Here is a 22,617-nt window from a genome sequence, read left to right as displayed (position 1 = left end):
AATGTAAGTACAAAATGCAGTGTTTCAAATGCATCATGCATTTCTAAAGATATGGAGAGACGAAAATGCAGGAAGTACGACAACAGTTATTTGAATTTTAATACAATGTGTACTACTGTAGTAAATGAAGAGCGACCACAGTGAGTCATTTGATTCAGATGTCTAAGCTATTGATAACATGTGTCCCAATAAAATGGAAAGATATTAGGAGTCAAATCACAGTAGTTGGATAAACAAACTATCTAAAAGCAATGACAGAATGACTTTCACTAAACACGGTACGGTTACTACAAAATATATTCTTTTGTCTTGAAAAGTTGCCTACCATGTAGCAAAGAAAAAGAAAGGTTTCCAGAAAGGTTTTTCAACAGAAAATGCCATATATGCTTTCACTAATCAAATTTTGAATGATCTGAATAACCGAACACCACCCATTGGGATTTTTTGTGATCTCTCAAAGGCTTTTGATTGTGTAAATCATGAAATTCTGCTAGACAAGCTCAAATATTGTGGCATGAGTGGGACAGTGCACAAATGGTTCAATTCGTACCTAACTGGACGAGTGCAGAAAGTTGAAATAAGCAGTTCTCATAATATGCAAAGATCAGCTCATTCCTCAAACTGGGGAACTATCAAGAATGGGGTTCCACAAGGGTCTGTCTTGGGTCCTTTGTTGTTCTTAATATATATTAATGACTTGCCATTCTATATTCATGATGAGGCAAAGTTAGTTCTCTTTGCTGATGTATAGTAATCACACCTAACAAACATGAATTAATTGATGAAATTGTCAATACTGTCTTTCAGAAAATTACTAAGTGGTTCCTTGAAAACGGACTCTCACTGAATTTTGATAAGACACAGTACATACAGTTCCGTACAGTGAATGGTATGATGCCATTAATAAATATAGACCTTAATCAGAAGCATATAGCTAAGGTAGAATATTCCAAATTTCTAGGTGTGTCCATTGATGAGAGATTAAATTGGAAGAAACACATTGATGATCTGCTGAAACGTTTGAGTTCAGCTACTTATGCAATAAGGGTCATTGCAAATTTTGGTGATAAACATCTTAGCAAATTAGCTTACTACGCCTATTTTCACTCATTGCTTTCATATGGTATCATATTTTGGGGTAATTCACCACTGAGGAATAAAGCATTTATTGCACAATAGCGTGTAATCAGAATAATAGCTGGAGTCCACCCAAGATCATCCTGCAGACATTTATTTAAGGATCTAGGGATATTCACAGTAGCTTCTCAGTATGTATACTCTTTTACGAAATTTGTTATTAACAACCAAACGCAATTCAAAAGTAATAGCTGTGTGCATAACTACAATACTAGGAGAAAGGGTGATCTTCACTATTCAAGATTAAATCTAACTTTGGCACAGAAAGGGGTGAATTATACTGCCACTAAAGTCTTTGGTCACTTACCAAATAGTATCAAAAGTCTGACAGATAACCAACAAGTATTTAAGAAGAAATTAAAAGAATTTCTGAATGACAACTCCTTCTACTCTATAGAGGAATTTTTAGATATAAATTAAGAAAAAAAAACTATTAAAAAAATTAAAAAAAACAAAAAAATAAAAAAAAACAAAAAAATAAAAAAGTTGTTATATTAACTTAAGCATGTTGTTAAATTAACTTAATTATGTCATGTATTGGAAAATTTGACTCGTTCTACATCATTACGAAATATCGTATTCATGATCCATGGAACAAGTATTAATCTAATCTAATCTAATCTAATAGGGAATGACCTCATTTTACCAGCTACTCTGGACATGGTATTACGATGAATGAGTCAGCTGCCAAGCAACTACCAAGTGTGCCTTTGGCAAACAACACTACTACTACTACTACTACTAGTAGTAGTAGTAGTAGTAGTAGTAGTAGTAGTAGTAGTAGTAGTAGTAGGTAGTAGCTTTATTCATCTGTAGATCTCTTTTTACAAGGATATAGGACATGTCAAAGTATTTACAAATTCAGACCAATTTAAAATAAGTTAAGACTCCTAGTTAGAGCCAATCATTAGATTTACTCCTGGTATACAATACTTTTTTTTACAGGTAAAACACACACACACACACACACACACACACACACACACTGGTGATCTCTCAGCCATTTTCTATACCACAACTTCCCATTTGCTATCCTGAAAAACTGAGACAGCATCCCTCTGTAATGAGTGAGATGTTGAGTTCGGGGAGAGGAAGAGGTGTTAGTGTTGTGCTATGCATAGCTTGGGAATGTTGGATGTATTATAATAATTATTATGTATTTCTATAACTTTTTTTACCAAACCCCTACTCCTTCAGTGTATAAAATGCATTACATGACAGGTACTTTTTAGCCACTCTTTAAAATAAGTATATTTTTGCAATTTCTTTAGTCTCTTTTGATAATTTATTGTACAGTTTTATCCCTTGGTAGAAAATGCTGTTTTGAGTTTTATGTTTATTTTTTCTTGGTAAATGTGAGTCTAGCTCTTGTTCCATGGTCATGCACAAAGCTGTTTGTGCAGTAATTACCAGTTATTTTTTATGTGTAAAACTAACTGGTAAAATGTATTCACATGGTGCAGTTAAAATCCCCAGTGTTTTGAACAGATCTTTACAATGAGCTATTAGTCGTCGAATTCGATATGAATGATTACATTAATAATCACTTGATAGAAAATAATCAAACATAAGGCTGATTTCACTTTTCAGTTGGTTAAAGTTACACACAATCACAACGATGCGAATCTAGCTTGTTATATGCTCTTTCCAGATGACAGCAAATTTCATGAAGATTTTCTTTTCTGCGAAAGATAGCCCTGGAACAAAAGCAACAGACCTCTTCGAAAAAATACACGAATAGACGAAACCAATACTAACCGGGAAAACTTTGTAGGCGTGTGTACAGTTGTAGGTCGTAGTATGGTAGGCTGTTAGGCCGGGTTGTAAGCTTTGATCCCTAAAGAGGCTACTCGTGCTGTCTGGACACATCTTTATTCGCCAGGAAGCAGAGGCATCAAAAAGCATGAGGCCTGCCCTTCATGAGGTACTTCAGAAGTCGAAGTGGTAAACTTCATTAAGAGTCTGCCACTTAAGTCGAGATGTTTTCAAGAGTTGTGCACTGATAAGGGGCTGAGCACATTTCTCTCATTTATTACAGTAACTTCCGCTGGCTTATATGAGAAAATGTTTTGAAAATGATGTATGGACTCAGGATTTGCAACCGCCAGACAAAATTTCAGCCTTTAGGAAGAAACAGCTATTGTGGAAGAAAAAGCTGGATGTTAAAGATATACAGTACGTTTTCCGAGCTCTTCAAACTATTTTAGAAGGCTTTCGGTTGAGTGAAGCACTTAAGTTCCTGTTTGTGTATCATTTAACTGAACTCATTGATTACTTACTTGCTACGTTTACATGCGACACATCTTCCTAAAGACGAAAACCGAATTTCGGAAACTGTTTTTCGCTGTCGTGTTTACATTTTAAGCCTCATTTCCTCAGCCATGAATTTCTTAGACGTGTAGACCCGCCTCTCACCCCCCCCCCCCCCCCCACACACACACACCTCGACGATCGCATGTATGATAATGTTTCCACACGCCTGGGTTTAGGGGAGTTGCACAACTTTCTGCGGAAGAGCGTATAATGACGTTAACGAAGAAAAAACTGACTCACAGATGTTAGACTTGGAAATGGGTCTCGTAGGAATCGTTCAGGAACATCAAATACGCTAATAAGGAAGTTATGTTACGAAGGCGAAGATTCGTCCCAGAATCGTTTTCGAACGAGTAATATCAATTTCGGCAAGCGTTTTGAGCCATATTTCTGACTCTGTACAGAAATCTTTACATTGGCAACTGGAGTCACTGCAGTATACATGGCGTATTGTACTCCGAAGAGCGCTATTTCTAAATTTTTGTTTACAGTAGAGCGGAAAGTAATGTTTTTCCCAACAGTACAGCTTTCCAGAATGAGATTTTCACTCTGCAGCGGAGTGTGCGCTGATATGAAACTTCCTGGCAGATTAAAACTGCGTGCCCGACCGAGACTCGAACTCGGGACCTTTGCCTTTCACGGGCAAGTGCTCTACCACTCTTTCAGGAGTGCTAGTTCTGCAGGTTCGCAGGAGAGCTTCTGTAAAGTTTGGAAGGTAGGATACGAGATACTGGCAGAAGTAAAGCTGTGAGGCCGGGCGTGAGTCGTGCTTCGGTAGCTCAGTTGGTAGAGCGCTTGACCGCGAAAGGCAAAGGTCCCGAGTTCGAGTCTTCCCTGCAGAATGCGACACGTCAGGCTGCACTACGCCAACAAAAGTTACGTTCTGGACACCGTGGCGAACCCCAGCCACAGAACAGCCAAGAGAATATACTGGGCCCTCAGGGGGAAGCCGGCAAAAAACAAAATTGAACAAAAACTCCCGCAATACAATTGGAAACAAGTATGGGGGAACGTCTCAGAAAACATGTTGCCTAAACATGCGAAGGAGACATGGTATAAAATAATTAACAGAACGGTACCAACCAACCAAAGACTGGCGGAAATAAAACTCGTCGCAAGTGACAAGTGTGACGTATGTGGCATGACCGACACCCTCGAGCACCGATTCACGTGCGGGAATGCCATCAACATCTGGGAAGCGTGCCAGCAGATGGTGGCCCACATCAACAGAACGGCGCCGGGAAGCATCACAGTGGAAGCAATCACCGCCCCAGACTGCAACCCATTTCCACGACCCAAGCGACTGGCGACTCTCTGGATCCTCGCCATGACGGCACACGCCATCGTAGCGCGGAGGCAGACTGACCGGCTGGCCTTCCTGATGGACCTCTGGGAGGAGAACAAGACGGCCCAGCAGCACAGGCGATACCACGACAACTTCAAAAACTTCCTGCAGATTCCACTGCAGACAGCAATCGCCAGAGTCCTTCCCAGCCTGTGACCCTCAGCACCGCCACCAGCCACCTCACCACACTCACCACAAGAATAACGTGTGCAGTGATAGTGAACAAGTGCAACAAAAAAGATAAAGTGCTTTCTCTTCTCGCATCAAATAGTGAAGTATAGTAGTATAAAGTGTTTCTTCCTAGTGGAATCAGTGACACAAAGTGCTCATTAGTGGAAAGTGCCAACTACTCATTATTATTAGATATTTGATTTCCTTTACTTTGTGCCTATAAAATTCTATTAATTACTCACACTATCCCTTCTGCTTCTCTTATGTAATATGACAAAATTTTCTCTCTTCTTCAATTAGGTATATTCTGTAGTATATGTAAAAGAAAAAAAAAAAAAGTTTCTTCCACTTCTGCTCCACTTATCATGGTGACGTTTCCTTCATACTGTCCCACTAAACAGTGTAACTAGAGGAAAAGATCAAACCAGAATACACAATGTGCCTGTGTCATCACAAGTGCATCACATACAGAAACATAAACTCAAATCAATGCAACGATGCCAAATATAAACTGTTATGCCTGTCCTGCAATGTCTACCCCCCTCAAAAAAAAAAGACAAATGGCCATGTAAAAGGGTTTAAGGAACAAACAATAAGAGAAAAACGAAAAAGGAAAATATAAAAACGAAAACATATGAAATGACAATAATATTAATCATCACTAGGATAATAGATTAATAGAATAAAATGTCTTTTTTTAAATGTATCGTTGTTAAAATATTTAAATAAATATATATGGTTACAAAAAAAAAAAAAAGAGTCTCGGTCGGGCACGCAGTTTTAATCTGCCAGGAAGTTTCAGTACAGCTTTGTTTTTATTTCCAGTCAGTCAACGTTCTGTTAGGTCACAGACGCTGTGAATATATGTTTGTTTTAGTAGCATGGTATTTAATTTTGTGACCGAACATTGTACTACTGTGCAGAACAGTCATTACTCACTTGTCAGTGATAGCGCCAGTAACGAACACTTTACACAGGATTTCAATGAGCGTCAAGATTCGTTTTAAATCTCTAAGGCCACAAATAAATTTCCATTTCACGGTCATATCTGCACTCAAAGCGGAAGAGGCCGTTCTACGAACTTCAAATACAGGCATTCAGTACTTTTCTGTCCTATTGATACTTCATACGATTGTGAGTTATTTTGTTACAGATAAGTGATTATAACGAGTTGCTGAATCCTAGAAAGATACTTCAGTCGCATTGTTTATGAACATTTTCCCACTTCATAAAGTATTTATTTCCTTAGTGGAAGACTAAGCCTATTATTTTGGCATGAAGGTAACTTTCCAAGTACAATAACAGAGGATCCGACATCTGTACTGGCGCATGAATCAAGGCAGATTGGTAGATTGTAAGCAGTTCCACCTATGGGCAGTTGATGAAGTTTGTAAACGATGGTGGGGGAATCGCAACCATGCGAGAAAGTATAATGCCGTTTCACTTTCGTAACTTAATTGTAAACTGGCATGATAGTGTGCAAGTAGGGCGTTTGCACGTGTAAGTTTACTAACGCGAGTGGTGCTCGGGGATATACGTGTAAGAAATTCGTGCCTGTGGGAATCCAGCTAAAAATCTGAAGATGATTTGTTAACGCAAAAAATATGGCGTCTGGTGGACAGCTGTTCCAGTTTCTGATTTAGTCAACGCAGTAGCTGTTTTTCTTCACTTAAATATTAGAGGTAGACAGATTCATGCACAGTAAATCACCCCATCCACATTAGTTGAACGTTTTGAAAACAAGACGTAACCTGACAATAAAAGCACCAGCACGTTTCAAAAACGATTGTGCATTTACATGGGGGCGAAAAGTGACTAGAATCGGATTTCTAGAATCGGTTTTGGAGTGTTTACATGACCAACTAGAAACGATACTGTTGTGATTGGCAAGCTTTCGGAGCCAGTGGCTCCTTCTTCAGGCAGATGAACTTCTGTTACATGCAATGCACTTAGCTTCTCACTCTTATTAACTCATGCACAATGTTTAAGTAGTAGTCTCTGTCTTGCATATTACCCTGTTTTCCACCTTTAAGCTCTCAGGTTTTCAAATCTCGTCTGATGCAGTCCCCAACAGTCAGTCTTCCATTCTCGTCCCGTACAGTATGTCTCACGTGACCTGCGGTTCTGGGTGACTTTCCCAAAATCGACCCCTTTTCCTAGACCTCTCCAATCCTTTTAATTCACCCTTCTTCCTTCCCCTTCAGCCCTTCTGCCTGAAGAATGAGTCACTGTTAGCTCCGAAAGATTGCCAATCACAACAGCTTTTTATGTGTGTGTTTCACTGCCTCTTGGTGAATAGATTTTTTTATCTACCCTATTAAGTAATTTTACTACAAAAAAAAGGGGTGTTAGCAAGAAAATATGCTGGACCACATCATCAACAACAAAATAGTTACTTGCTTTATACCATCTGTAGGTCTGTACTGTTTTGAAAGCCATCAACTAAATAATGAAGAAAATGAATATAGAAAATTATCTTTATTACTATTGTGAGTACAATTAACGAACACTGACGCCGTGCGGTTCTAGGTGCTTCAGTCCGGAACCGCGTGACTACTACGGTCGCAGGTTCGAATCCTGCCTCGGGTATGGATGTGTGTGATGTGCTTCGGTTAGTTAGGTTTAAGTAGTTCTAAGTTCTGATGACTGATGTTAAGTCCCATAGTGCTCAGAGGCATTTGAACCATTTTTTTGAACAAACACTGACATAATTTCTTCCTAAGAAAACATATATAGATTGCATTTATGTGAGAAGTTTAGATACTCCAGTATTCTGTTCCCTAATGCAAAAGAAAATGAACACAAAAGTTCAGGAACTCTTGATGTGTTATTCAGTCATCATAGAAAACCTGACAGTGCTACTTTCTGAATATTATTGTAATGGTTTATTTTCTTATGTTTAGGATCTCTAGTGCCCTAATCTCTTATGTAAAAGAATAGAAGTCGCATATTTGCTGTCAAAACTTTTCCAGATACTTTTTGATGAAGACAGTCCGCACTAGTAGATACAGTGTTACAAGTAAACAGTTTTCTAGAATTTCTTTACCCATAAGGTATATTACACACCTAAAAGTAGTGTAACAATTCGTATAAATGTATAGCACGCAGAAACCCAAAACTCTGCTCTTGGCAGTTAGCACTTTCTTCCACTGGCAAGCGTACCCATACATGAAGGCAAGGGGTACTGCACCCTCCTCCTCCAGCCTTTCACTCCCCCCCCCCCCCCACCCAACTCTTAGGGAAAGGAAAAAAATAGTGTACTTAGGTATTTTTCTTACAAGAAAATGATTTAAAAGTTAGTATTATACAGGATTTTAACAGGGGTGGAACTGTAACATTTTAATAGCTATTTACAAGTCGCCATTACGCTTCCAAAATATTAAAAATACTCCTTACCCCCTGGTCTGGGTGCTACCCTAGAAACTATTGTATGGGTGCCCTTTTCTACTGATCCTAGAATTGGTTTTGGAGTGTTTACATGACCAACTAGAAACGATACAGTGAAATCAATTTATTAACACTGGGTTTGGAAGTCCGATGTAAACATGGTGTGATGGGCAGGAAATTGCGTATCTGTTACAAATCACTGTAATTGAGCAGTCAAAGATATCACAATAACAACTTTACAGAATCTAGCTAAGATTTCAGTTACAATTAGCAGTCGCAATTAGCATTTCACATTCAACGCCTTATGCCATCTGTTGACCGATTTTCGTACTGCTTTCTGTAAACCTGGTGTCGTGCTATGGAATTAGCTGCGATTTCAGTGACAATTCGCAATTAAAAGTCGCAAGTACCAACTAAAAAGCGCAATTAACAACCAACGCCGTTTGCCATCTGTTTCATATATTTACTACATCGAGTGGCTATCTGTGAGGTAACAGCGCTCCCAGCAGCAGCAAAAAGCAACACCGGCCGCCATTTTTTGAAACGTCTACATGTCAGTATATTTACATTTGGTGTATAGTACTGGCGTTAGAAAATCTGTTTTCCAGTTGTAATTTGTTTTAAAAGTCTTATTGACCGATCACGAATCATGCCCAGTGTATGTGCAGTGTATAATTACGCCAATAGAAGTGATAAAACAACTGGAATTTCATATTTCACGTGAGTATCTAAAAGCGTGTTGTACTTAGCGTCCTGTGCATCATTTTCGTGTTTAAGCTGTATACAAAATATAAATAAGCTACTGTATACACGTCTCTTTATTTTTAGATTTCCTCTGAAAAAGAAAGAGCTGTTAAGTTGATGGGTTGCCAATATGAGGCGAGATAAGTGGCAGCCAACTCAAATAGCTACATATGCTCGTTTCACTTTGAAGACAGATACATGTATAGTACAAACGAGAAAAGGCGACTTCTGGCAAACGCAGTACCGATAATATTTACGTTTCCTGACCATCTGCAGAAAACAACTATAGTAGAGACAACCAAGGAAACGGCCTGTCAGTGAAGAATCAGCTTCCTTATCAAATGAACCAGGTAAAATAGTTTGCTGTTATTTATTTGCTATATGTGTTATGTGTGAATTTTACTATTAATCAATGTCTGTTTAAAGAAAAATAAAGCTTAATGATAATACTTCATTTTTGTAGGTGAAAGAGTGAATCAGAATGATCATACAGATCATTCTTATTGTTTGCCTAGCCCCAAAAATTTGAAACAGAATTATGAGGCACCACAGAAAAGGACCGAGAAGCTGAGGAAGCAAGCGAAACATGCAAGGCAAAGTGTTTCAAGAAAGAAGAAACAAATTGTGACATATGAAACAGTGGTTGTAGGCCTAAATAAGAGACTTCAAGACTGTGCTTCTGAAGTGATAGGATGTGACAAAAATAGTGATATTCTGAAGCAACGTTTTGCAATGCAAAAGAAATGTTCAATTCCTGAATATCCTAAACAAATAAGACAGTTTGCCCTTACACTCAATTTTTACTCCTCCAAAGCTTATAATTATTTGAAGAAGTTTGTTAAATTACCCCATCCTTAAACACTCCGGAGGTGGGCAACTACAGTAAATGGCAGTCCTAGATTTACAGAAGAAAGCTAAAAAAAAATTAGCAGATGAGGCTCAACGAAGTTCAGGACCCATTTTAGCTGCACTTATGTTCGATGCGGCGGCTCTTAAAAAGGACTTCATATGGGATGGTAATAAGGTCTGGGGTTGACTTAGGGTAAGGATGTGAGGAAAGTGATGATAGCCAAATAGCAAGAGAGGCACTAGTGTTTATGGTCACTGTCATTAATAAGAGTTGGAACATTCCTGTTGGCTATTGTTTTCTTAATGGTTTAACAGCAAGTGTGAAACTTAATTTACTGCAGCAGTACCTCTGTAAATTGGAGGAAACTGATGGAAAACAGGTTTCATTGCAATAAAATGTATCAAAAATAGTTTTTATACTGCTTCAAAGGGTGTATTCAAATTGTTAACAGTGGTAGAAAGGGTTTTCAGGGACTGTCAAACCTTAATATGGAAGAAGAACTTCCTTCTGTAGCTGTGTGTGGAATTGTTCAGAATGTTGGGTGACAGGCCGAATTTATTTACTCGATTTTGACCATCTAATGGTGCCAGATGAATTTGGAGAAGAGTCACATTACCTTTTTCCAGTCAGTTTGCTGTTAAAATAGTATTTTAATTGTAGGTTACACCATTTGTGCAAAAACCAGGCCAATGGAAGAAAGAGGGAAACATATTCGTCAAATATATACAAACTTATATTGTTTAAGGGACAATGAAAGGTCCTGCGCTGTCAGTTGATCGTTTTTGGACCTACTGGACTATTTAAAATAGTTTTTGACCTAATCTATATGGCATTGCAGCGAAATGAACTGCAACATTTCGAAATAAACATTTCAATTAATCGATGTCAGAAGTGTGTTTCATTTCTTTTAGCCTTCATCACTATATGTTTTACAGTAGAGAAATCAGATTGTCATTGCAGATTGGCTCTTTTTTTACGCCAAGAGTAGTAAACAATAACAACATTCAGTATTAGCAGACGACGTGTAGGCTACACCTTGACGTTACAACACATGGCGGCTCAGTTTTCAAGTTGCTTCAAAGATGGCGGTGCCATAGCCAGTCTATGTTGTTTATATAGGTCGTTGTTTATTTTTATTAGTCAAAGCTCTTACTACGCTCTTTCTCTGCGATTCGGTATCGAGTTCAACTGCGATTTCTGTGACAAACTAAAAAGCGCAGTTAACATTCTTTGCCGAGTGCCATCTTTTGGCCTACGTTCGTAATTCGTTATGAGAACCTTGTGCCTCAGGAGATCGATGTACTGTGTGTGCATACTATATGACGACATGCACATTCAGCACCAGTTATGGTTGGTCAAACACAGTTGTGACTGTATCAATAAGAAGCACCATTTCCATTTCTCCTGAAAATATCAGAGACAAGCAAACAAAAAATATGTTTGATTCTGCTTCCAATGTGGCAGTTGTGGTTAATACTCAACATGCCTCCAGGACTCTGCAATGTTAACACAGCAGAATTCAAACTACTGTATAAGTGCAATGAAATGAAAACAATATTACTGAGTCGTACGAATGCCCCACTTTTGTTCTGAGACCGTTCAAGAGTCTGGAGAAAAATTTTATACCTGGTGTTCCACATTGCAACTGCACACACAAGAACTTTTTGCCGACACTACAGCCACCTACACAAGTAAGCTATTCCTGTGTTATCTTCCAGTACTGCACTTAAACTCTTCCTGATTTAACTGGAAGACCCGTACTTCCTTCTTTCATATCAACAGCCTCAAAACGCATACTGTAGACCTCGGGCTACGTTTCGGGTCAGTGACACTGCACCAAGATTTCGGGGAAAGGGAGGCATGTTACTCTTCAAGTCTTTACCAATAATTAAATGGCGGAAAATATATGGGCATAGAACGGTTTGACATGGGGTAAATGAGATTTTCACTATCCACTCACTTTGTTTTACGTTTATCATTCCTTAAGATCGCATAATAACTTCAACTGTGTTTACGGTTCAATCACTCATTCTGCACACTTATTTCATAATTATGGCACTTTTAAGCTACAAGTCCTCTAAAAGTTGTCTTGCATCTTCACGATTCTCTCTCAAGAGCCTTGATGTGGATAGATATGTACAGCAACCAGTAATCAGAGTCGGAACAGCGACTGCACAATCACAAGGATTATTAAACATTTTTGCTGTTACTAATTACAAGCAATGTAATCAACTGAGTAGTACTGCTAATATTTCCTGTAATGAAAGCCACTCAATGGGGGATGTTTCATATTTGCAAGAACGATCTCACTTAATAAAGTTCATCGAAACACTTAGAAACTAATCTCTGGTCTGACGAGGTCTAAGATGCCGTGGCAATTTCTTCAGATCTGTTGACAATGAAAGGTAGGTCAGATACCTGTGAACTGAAGTATGCGTTAGAATTAGTATTCTACACATGAACTATTACGGTACTGTATGGCTACTTACGCATTAATTACACTATTAATATTTTCACAGCTGTTTCTTTAATACAGAATTAAAGCCAACGCAAGAACAAATGTAAAACATACTTACTAATAACAGTTTTATTGAGACACAATTTTCTGTGTCAAATGTAACTTTTTCATGTGGTGATAAATCGTAGGAGTCGCAAAAATCGCAAGAGAGAGTGGATTCGTTAACTGCGATTCTTAACTGCGACAAATTACAGTTGAGAATAACAGATAATGAAAAGTAGCATTCGCAGAAATCACTGATTCGGAAAATCGCAGTTTGGCCCATCACAAATGGTGTGTGAAGTACTTTCCAGAACAAGTAAATCACCACAACGGGACCAAAGATCTTTTCGGTACAGAACTTCCATCGACACAGTGAAAAACAAGAGCAATTTATTGTTTCTTCAGGCTCCAAATTGAAATCGAAGTTCATTTCCTTATTGTTGCTGGTGTTCAGAAACATGGTGAAGCAGGAGTATCTGCAAATAGATAACAAGGCTTTATGAGTTTCGATACTTTTGCAACATCCTACTTCCATTAGGAAGGTTTTTTTCAGCGTTGGCAGTTATCAGTATGAAATGTGGATCACTAATGAATCTGGAGAAAGAGATGCAAGTCACAGTTTCCCATCATGTACCAAGATTTGAAGAACTGATGATGAATTAGCTAGCCCATCCTTCCCAGTGACCGTTGCAAGAATAAGATGTAATTACTTTAAAAGTTTATGAAAATGTGATAATTTAGAAGTTAATAAAGGAATAAATACTGTTTTCCTTATTTTCGAAACTTTTACACTTTGAGTCGAACGTCATGTGCAAAGGGAGCTGCAAGTGAGTATGTTCAGGTCCTGGGAGCCGTGGACCCAAAAAAGGTTGGTCCCCCTGCGGGTCCGGGGTAAGAATAGGCCCGAGGTATTCCTGCCTGTCGTAAGAGGCGACTAAAAGGAGTTTCAACCGTTTCGGCCTTCCATGTGATGGTTCCCCTTAGGGTTTGACCTCCATTTTTCAAAATTCTACAGAAGTACAAGCATTTTGGGGGAAGGACACCTTATGTGGTGTATCACTGGTTCTCAGTGCACTAAGACCTTGGCACTCAGCATTGTAACGGCGTTGTAACCACACCCACTATTCCTCACATTGGGCCTAAACGCCTGATGGGTTGCACAAGTTACGCCCATAGTGCGTCCCCATCTGCACCTACGATCATGATGGACTTTCCATGGCACCCTAAATCCAGCACGGTAGCCAGCCCGTTGTGGTGGGGTCGTCATGTACCCTCTAGGTTGTAGCCCCCTGACAACACAGGGATCATACTGCTGATACCTGAGCTGCACCCTCCCCACGTCGGCCAAGGAGTAGATGCCCATCTCCTTGGGGCATCAGGACTCCCGGCAACGGTCATCCTGCCAGGTGGCCCTTGCTGAGGCTGGGTGGCGCCCGTGGGGAGAGCCCCTGGTCGGAGTGGGTGGTATCGTGGCGGACGTTTCGCAGATGAAACGTCAACATGTATCAGGCCGATCTGCGACCGAGTCTTTTAAAAAGAAAGGTACTGTCTCTGGTTCTGGTTCTCCTGCCCTTTCCCCCTTGGCCACTCGCTGGGAGGAAGGACAGGCCCGCCGGCTTGGGGCGAAGTACCTCCCCCGCTATTTAGTCTGTTCTCGGACCGATGGGGGGACGTTCGCCACCTCCAAGCCCATGTTCTTTGTCCAACACATCGAGGACATCTTCGGGGAAATCGAGGCTCTCAGTAAAATGCGTTCGGGGTCTGTTCTTATAAAGACCACCTCCGCCACACAGTCGGCGGCGCTCCAGGCGTGCTACCGGCTAGGGGACATCCCAGTGTCCATTGTCCCGCATCTGGCACTGAATAGGACGCAGGGGGTTATTTTTCAGTGGGACCTCCTGCTGTAATCTGATGAGGAGCTCCGGGCCAACCTGGAGCGCCGAGGCATGCATTTCGTCCAGCGAGTCCAGTGCGGCCCCAAAGACCGTCCCATCGACACCGGGGCCTTTATCCTCGCCTTCGAGGGAGACGTTCTCCAGGAGAAGGTAAAGGTGATGTGCTACCGGTGCAACGTGCGACCTTACGTCCCGCCTCCTATGCGCTGCTTTCGGTGTTTGCGCTTTGGGCACATGTCGTCACGGTGTGAGGCTGAGCCCCTTTGTGGCGATTGTGGACATCCTCTTCGTGAGGAACATACATGCACCCCACCACCTCGGTGCGTCAGTTGTCCTGGCATCCACTCACCTAGATCTTTAGACTGCGCCGCGTATCAGATGGAAAAGAAGATTCAAGAATTAAAAGCTTTGGATCGTCTCTCTTATTCTGAGGCCAGGAAGAAGTATGACCGCCTCCATCCCGTGCCGTTGACCACTTCGTTTGCTTCAGTTGTGTCCACTCCTTCCGCGGTATCCTCACCCCTATCCTGTCCCCGCTCCGCCTCCTCCCCCCATGCGGGGTCTCTGCCTCCGCCTCCCAAATCCCTCCCTTCCAAATCCTCCTCCCTCGCAGCCCCTGCACCCTCTGCCCCAGGGGCCACCCTTCCTCCTCCTCCCCCTCCGCCGCCTGAGAAGCGATCCTCTTCTCAGGCGTCCATCGGGGAAACGATCCGGACCCCGGCTTCCGAGGTCCGACGTTCCAAAACGGACCCCGCGCGTGAGGACCTTCTTCGGGTCCAGCCCACCATCCCCATGCCTCATCGGACTTCCAAGAAGGTCTCCAAAAAGAAGTCTTTATCCCCATCTCCACCCCGACGCGTTTCGTCTGACGCTCCATCCGTGAGTCGCTGCTCCCGGCCGTCCTCAGTTTCGCCGGGATGCTCTGCTGCCAGGCGCTCAGCTGGCCTCTCGTCGGCGAATGATGCTGCCCCTCCTACACAACCCGGGAAAGCGGCCGCAGCTGGCGACGACTCGATGGAACAGGATCCGCCTCCCACCGGTTGTAGCGTTGTTCCCTCGAAACCTGGCCCTCCGCGGCCGTCGAGGTGACCAGCTCTTCCCCCTTTTTTCTGACTACCGATGGCTTTGTTACATTGGAACATAAGAGATATTCGATCTAACCGGGAGGAATTACAACTGCTCCTCCGCCTGCACTGTCCGCTCGTCCTTGGTCTCCAGGAAACCAAGTTGCGCCCAACTGATCGTATTGTTTTTACCCACTATACCTCGGAGCGGTCTGACCTCACCCCTGCGGACGGTATTCCAGCTCATGGTGGGGTCATGTTGCTTGTTCGGGACGATGTCTATTACCATCCCATCCCATTGACCACCCCACTCCAAGCAATAGCTGTCCGTATTACTCTTTCTGCCTTTACTTTTTCTGTTTGTACCGTCTACACTCCATCATCATCCGCAGTTAGTCGGGCTGACATGATTCACCTGATTGTTCAGCTTCCTCCGCCGTTTTTATTGTTTGGCGACTTCAATGCTCATCATCCCCTTTGGGGCTTCCTGCATCCTGTCAGAGAGGCTCCCTCTTGGCGGATGTCTTCAACCATCTCAATCTTGTCTGCCTCAATACTGGCGCCCCGACTTTCCTCTCGGACTCTACTCATACCTAGTCCCACTTGGACCTCTCGATCTGTTCTACCACTCTTGCCCGTCGGTTCGAGTGGTATGTCTTTTCTGACACCTATTCGAGCGACCACTTCCCCTGTGTCGTTCGTCTCCTGCACCACACACCATCCCCACGTCCTTCGAGCTGGAACATACCGAAAGCTGACTGGGGACTTTACTCCTCCCTGGCGACCTTTCCGGACCACGATTTTCTCAGTTGTGACAGTCAGGTCGAATACTTCATGGCTGTTATCATCAATGCTGCCGAACGTTCCATTCCTCATATTACCTCTTCTTCACGTCGCGTTTCCGTCCCCTGGTGGAATGAGGCTTGTAGAGACGCTATCCGTGCTCGACGACGTGCTTTACGCAGCTTTCGCCGCCATCCTACGTTGGCAAATTGTATTGGATACAAACGACTCCGAGCGCAATGCCGTAGAGTCATCAAAGACTGCAAAAAAGCTTGTTGGGCCTCTTTCACCAGCTCCGTTAACAGTTTTACTCCCTCTTCTGTCGTCTGGGGTGGCCTGCGCCAGCTGTCGGGCATTAAGGCCCACTCCTCGGTTCCTAGCCTGACCTCAGGTACTGAGGTCCTTGTTGATCCTGTGGATGTATCCAACGCCTTCGGCCGCTTTTTCACATAGGTTTCAAGCTCCGCCCATTACCACCCTGCCTTCCTTCCCAGGGAAGAGGCAGAAGAGGCTCGGCGACCGTCCTTCCACTCGCGGAATCTGGAAAATTATAAAGCCCCCTTTACTATGCGGAAACTCGAACGTGCACTTGCACTGTCCCGGTCCTCTGCTCCAGGGCCAGATGCCATTCACGTTCAGATGCTGGCACACCTTTCTCCGGCAGGCAAAAGCTTCCTTCTTCGTACCTACAATCGCGTCTGGACCGACGGTCAAGTCCCCATGCGTTGGCGTGACGCCGTCGTTGTTCCTATACCCAAACCCGGGAGGGATAGACACCTTCCTTCTAGTTACCGCCCCATTTCTCTTACAAACTGTGTCTGTAAGGTGATGGAGCGCATGGTTAACGCTCGGTTAGTTTGGATTCTTGAATCTCGACAGCTACTTACCAATGTTCAATGCGGCTTTCGTCGCCGCCGCTCCGCTGTTGACCACCTTGTGACCTTGTCGACATTCATCATGAACAACTTTTTGCGAAAGCGCCAAACGGTAGCCGTGTTCTTCGATTTGGAGAAGGCTTATGATACCTGTTGGAGAGGAGGTATCCTCCGCACTATGCACAAGTGGGGTCTACGCGGTCGCCTGCCCCTTTTTATTGATTCCTTTTTAACAGATCGAAAGTTTAGGGTACGTGTGGGTTCCGTATTGTCCGACGTCTTCCTCCGGGAGAACGGAGTGCCCCAGGGCTCCATCTTGAGCGTAGCCCTTTTTGCCATAGTGATCACTCCAATTATGAATTGCATTCCACCTAATGTCTCAGGCTCTCTTTTTGTCGATGACTTCGCGATCTACTGCAGTGCCCAGAGAACATGTCTCCTGGAGCGCTGCCTTCAGCGTTGTCTAGACAGCCTATACTCATGGAGTGTGGCAAATGGCTTCCGGTTCTCTGAAGAGAAGACGGTTTGCATCAACTTTTGGCGATATAAAGCGTTCCTTCCGCCATCCTTACATCTCGGTCCCGTTGTTCTCCCATTCGTGGAAACAACTAAGTTCCTAGGGCTCACACTGGACAGGAAACTTTGTTGGTCTCCGCACGTCTCTTATTTGGCTGCCCGTTCATTGTACACGTTCCCTTAATGTCCTCAGAGTTCTTAGTGGTTCATCTTGGGGAGCGGATCGCACTGTCCTACTTTGCTTGTATCGGTCCATAGTCCGATCAAAGCTGGATTATGGGAGTCTCGTCTATTCATCTGCTCAACTCCATCCACCATAGGGGGGTTACGACCTGCAACCGGAGCATTCTACACTAGTCCCATCGAGAGTCTTTATGCGGAAGCTGCTGAATTACCATTGACCTACCGGCGCGACGTACTGCTTTGTCGGTATGCCTGCCGGCTGTTGTCAATGCCCGACCACCCCTCTTATCAGTCCTTCTTCGCCGATTCTCTCGACCGTCAGTATGGGTTGTGTGTGTCTGCCATGCTGCCCCCTGGAGTCCGCTCTCGTCGCCTGCTTCGACAATTGGATTTTGCCCTCCCTACCACCTTCAGAGAGGGTGAGAGCCCGACACCACCTTGGCTCCAGGCTCCAGTCCATCTTTATCTCGACCTCAGCTCGCTCCCGAAGGAGGGTACTCTGGCTGCAGTGTATTGCTCACGGTTTGTCGAACTTTGTGCGCAACTTGCCAGTCGCACCTTTATTTACACTGATGGCTCCAAAACTGACGATGGTGTCGGCTGTGCCCTTGTCGTTGGGCCGTCGCCTTTAAATACCGGCTCCTCGACCAGTGTTCCAGCTTTACGGCCGAGCTGTTTGCTCTCCATCAGGCCGTTCAGTATGCCCGCCGCCACCGCCATTCATTGTATGTACTCTGCTCTGATTCACTCAGTGCTCTTCAGAGCCTTGGAGCTCCATATCCGGTCCATCCCTTGGTGCAACGGATCCAGCAGTCCCTCCATTCTTTTGCTGCAGATGGCTCTCCTGTCAGCTTTCTGTGGGTTCCCGGCCATTTAGGAGTGCCTGGGAATGAGGCTGCTGATGCTGCAGCCAAGGCTGCAGTCCTCCTGCCTCGGCCAGCCTCCCATTGTGTCCCGTCATCTGACGTTAGTGGGGTTGTTTGTAAGAGGCTTGTGTCGTTGTGGTGGGATACTTGGTCATCACTTCAAGGAAACAAGCTCCGGGCAGTAAAACCGTTCCCAACTGCTTGGACAACCTCCTCCCGACCATCTCGGCGAGAAGAGGTCCTTCTGACCAGGTTGCGGATTGGGCATTGCCGGTTTAGCCACCGCTACCTTCTCTCCGGTGACCCAGCCCCGCAGTACCCTTGTGGTCATGCATTAATAGTGCGCCATGTTTTATTGTCGTGTCCCCGTTTTAGTCAATCTCGTGTTGTCCTGTCTCTGTCATCTACTTTACTGGATATTTTAGCTGATGACGCTCGAGCAGCTGCTCGTGTTCTTCGTTTCATTACTTTGACTGGCTTGTCCAATGACATCTAACTCTTTCACTTATTTTATCTGCATCTTTGTAAGAACTTTCTGGTCCCCCCCCCCCCTTTAGTTTTACTAGATTCTATGTGCTCTAACAATTGTGACTGGGCGCTAATGACCTCAGTAGTTGAGCACCCTTAAACCCAAAAAAAAAACAAAAAAAAAAAAAAAACCAAAAAGGTTGGAAATCGCTGCTCTAGATACATGAAAAAATTCATCTGCAAAACTTTGCCAAGACTAGGCGGCATTTTTAGACTGAATAGCATCTATACATACTTGAAAAGCCCAAATGATATTATTAAAAAAAGTACTTTTCATAACAGGTAAATGCCGGCCTGTGTGGCCGTGCGGTTCTAGGCGCTTCAGTCTGGAACCGCGTGACCGCTATGGTCGCAGGTTCGAATCCTGCCTCGGGCATGGATGTGTGTGATGTCCTTAGGTTAGTTAGGTTTAAGTAGTTCTAAGTTCTAGGCGACTGATGACCACAGATGTTAAGTCCCATAGTGCTCAGAGCCATTTGAACCATAACAAGTAAATAAATTTAAAGTTAAATAAAAGCAGAAAAATCAAAGGAAAAAAGTTAAATGTGAAAGGCTGAATTTAAATTTGGCAGTTCAGAAGCAATCAGCAACAGACAGAGTTCAGGCAAAAATAGTAACATGCCCTTAGTTCCTATGGCGATACGGATCATACGTACAAGTGGATATAACAGCAAGGTGAGGAGGTCACTTCTTTTCCTGTGGCCTTCATATGTGAAAAACAATCAAAAGTTTGGTCTTGAACCTGGATCTTTATTTTCTAAAATAACGAAATAAATTTAAGTATAAGCATGCCTTGTATTGTTGTTAATTCCCATCCATATTTACGCCTATTCCATTTGTGTGATCCTCATTGTATCTTCTAAATGCGGGATCTTTGACTATCATTCTAGTATTCTCATCGTTAACTACTTTGGGTCTGACAGCTGATGAAAGCAATACGTCGGGTTGCCAGCTGTTGCTGTACACCAACAGGTGCAACAGAGCGCATATTGAACAGGTGTCATCTATGCAGATTCAGTAAGCCAGACTGCAAGCTTTGATTGGCCCACTCAGAACGAAGCAACACGTGTGCTTACCTGGCAAGAGCAAAGTAATTTCAGTCATACTGTAGATGCAACAAAACATCTACAGTACATGGGGTAAATTTTGTGACAGTGCTAAGCCATTTATGCAGTAGTAAGCACAATGAGAATATTTGAAATAAAACTGTGGCCTCGTAGGTCTTTGCTTCTGTAATTTGCACACTCACAAATTCCATTTCTCTATAAACTTTGGTCACTTTTGTTGCTGATAGTGTTATTCTAGAGCAGACACATTAAAAGTCAGCCGGCAGCTCCAGAGTACTGATCACTAAATGTCGGCACCATCTGGAACACTTTATGATCTGTTTCAGATTGCTGTCGTCCTCAACGAACTATAGTGCGCGTCATTTACGACGGCGGCCGAGTTTAGGTTTCTTCTGCGCATCTGATGTCACAAAACACAGTCAGCGAATGAACTGAGAATGACGTTGCCAGAGCTCGACTGCAGTGCAGAGCACGGACGAGTGTCTTCAGTTTTAGAAACGTTCAGTAATAAATAAAGTAATTGAACAAAAGCAATGTCTTGATAGCAGACTTTTTTTATAGAAAGTTTGGAAAAAGCATTCTTTATACCAGTTGCTTCATATTCTATTAATTAATTAAGCCAAACAAGCAATAAGCCTCCTAATTCAGGCGATAGCGAGGAAAGGTGTTTGTATCATTCCCACGAACCGCTTTTTCACAATAAAGAACAGCAGTAATTGTTTATTTCCTATTGTACTTCGACGAAACGTAATTCATAATCATACCAACAGTGTTTGTCGGTATTTTGCGTGATATTTTAGAGTCCTCCAGGAGTTCTGTTGAATGACGAGCTGCATTAGTGTAATGGTTAAGGTGTTTAAATGAAAGGTTCTGAGTTCAAACCTAGTTCGGTGCTTAATATTTTCTTTATTTTTAAACAATGTCGAAGTGTCTTACTTCATGAATTTTAATCGTTTGAATGTAATTTTTTGAAATTTCTAGCGCTTTGTTTCTTCATTATAATCATAATAAGTTTTCGGTTTTTCTAATTTTGTCCTCCAATATTTCTTTTCACAGCAATTAAAAACAATGAAAAGGCACACATACAATATTCATGTTATCTGTTTTGTTTGTATATCTTCTCTTCCGCAGTCGCCGTTTTACTATTCGTATTGAGATATATTCTTTTGTGACAGTATTAAAAGTATTATTTAGAGCAGAATTTTGGCTCGTGTGTTGTCGAGCTACTTGATTGTCTGACGCAATTCTTTGCTCCGCTGCTTTGGCAACATCATATTCAATGTTTTCGTCGACTGATCTATGTTTTGGCAAGTATTTGCTGTCCGTTGTGACAAACACAAATTGTTTGCGCAATGCGCCTCACTAACAACTTCTTTTAGTTTCTGTGTTCTTTTATGTCCACAATTCAGTTTTGTGTCCTTCGCCAGATTTGTTTTAATCAGAACGTTTTAGAAAAAAAGCGAAATGACTCTGGTATAAATAAAAGTTTTATTACAGTCGCTAAAGATTGAATATTTCCCAATTTATAAACACTGTTTATGTTATAAAGGGCGTTCATTTTAACTGGGGACATTGAAATCTCTTGAAACCGACACACAGAGCCAAAATAAAACCTAATGAAACTTAGTTACTCTCGGAAGGGGACATCCAATTATAACAAATTTGACCACAAATTCGTCGGATTTGGTATCATTGGATGTCACCCTCAGAGACAAACAAATTTTAGTTATAAATTTGTTTGAGCCGATGTGTAGATTTTCGGATATTTCAATGTCTCCAATTAAAATGAACACTCTGTATAGTTGGAACCATGAACGACTACGGTTGATTTAAGGCTCGTTCTACGCACCTGACGTCACGCATCCTCTGACAGCCAATGAGTGTTCAGCAGTTTTCTGAGAGGTCTGCTGTGAATGTCTTGGCTAGTGCGTGTGTTAAATGTGATTGTAGTTATTATTTGGTGAATTTTTATCGCATTTGTTTCAAGTTGTCATGGCTGATGATAGTGGTAAGAGACAAACTCTCCATAAACAGACGATGGACATAATTTACAGGATACATGCTTTATTCAAGCGAGAAGCAGAAAACGTGGACCTATCGAAGACGTCGCCAGATCTCAGGAACGCACTGCAGAAGCGACAGGCGTTAGCTTCAGAACGGTTCAGCGGATTGCCAATGAAGGAAAATTATCTACGGAGACCTGTGGAAGCCCACTTTTCAGATTGCCAGGGAAATATCGCACTCGTGAGAGGACTGTAACCACTTTAGATAATTTCGACAAAGATGTTCTAAGACGAGAAGTGCTCAATATGTACAACACTGGCGAATTTCCTACTGCAAAAAAAAAAAAAAAAAAAAAAAAAAACACCTGTGAAAATGCGTGAAACCATAAA

The sequence above is a fragment of the Schistocerca nitens genome, chromosome 1 (genome assembly GCF_023898315.1).
Source record: "Schistocerca nitens isolate TAMUIC-IGC-003100 chromosome 1, iqSchNite1.1, whole genome shotgun sequence".
Classification (NCBI taxonomy): Eukaryota; Metazoa; Arthropoda; class Insecta; order Orthoptera; family Acrididae; genus Schistocerca; species Schistocerca nitens.
This window is presented reverse-complemented; position numbering follows the sequence as displayed.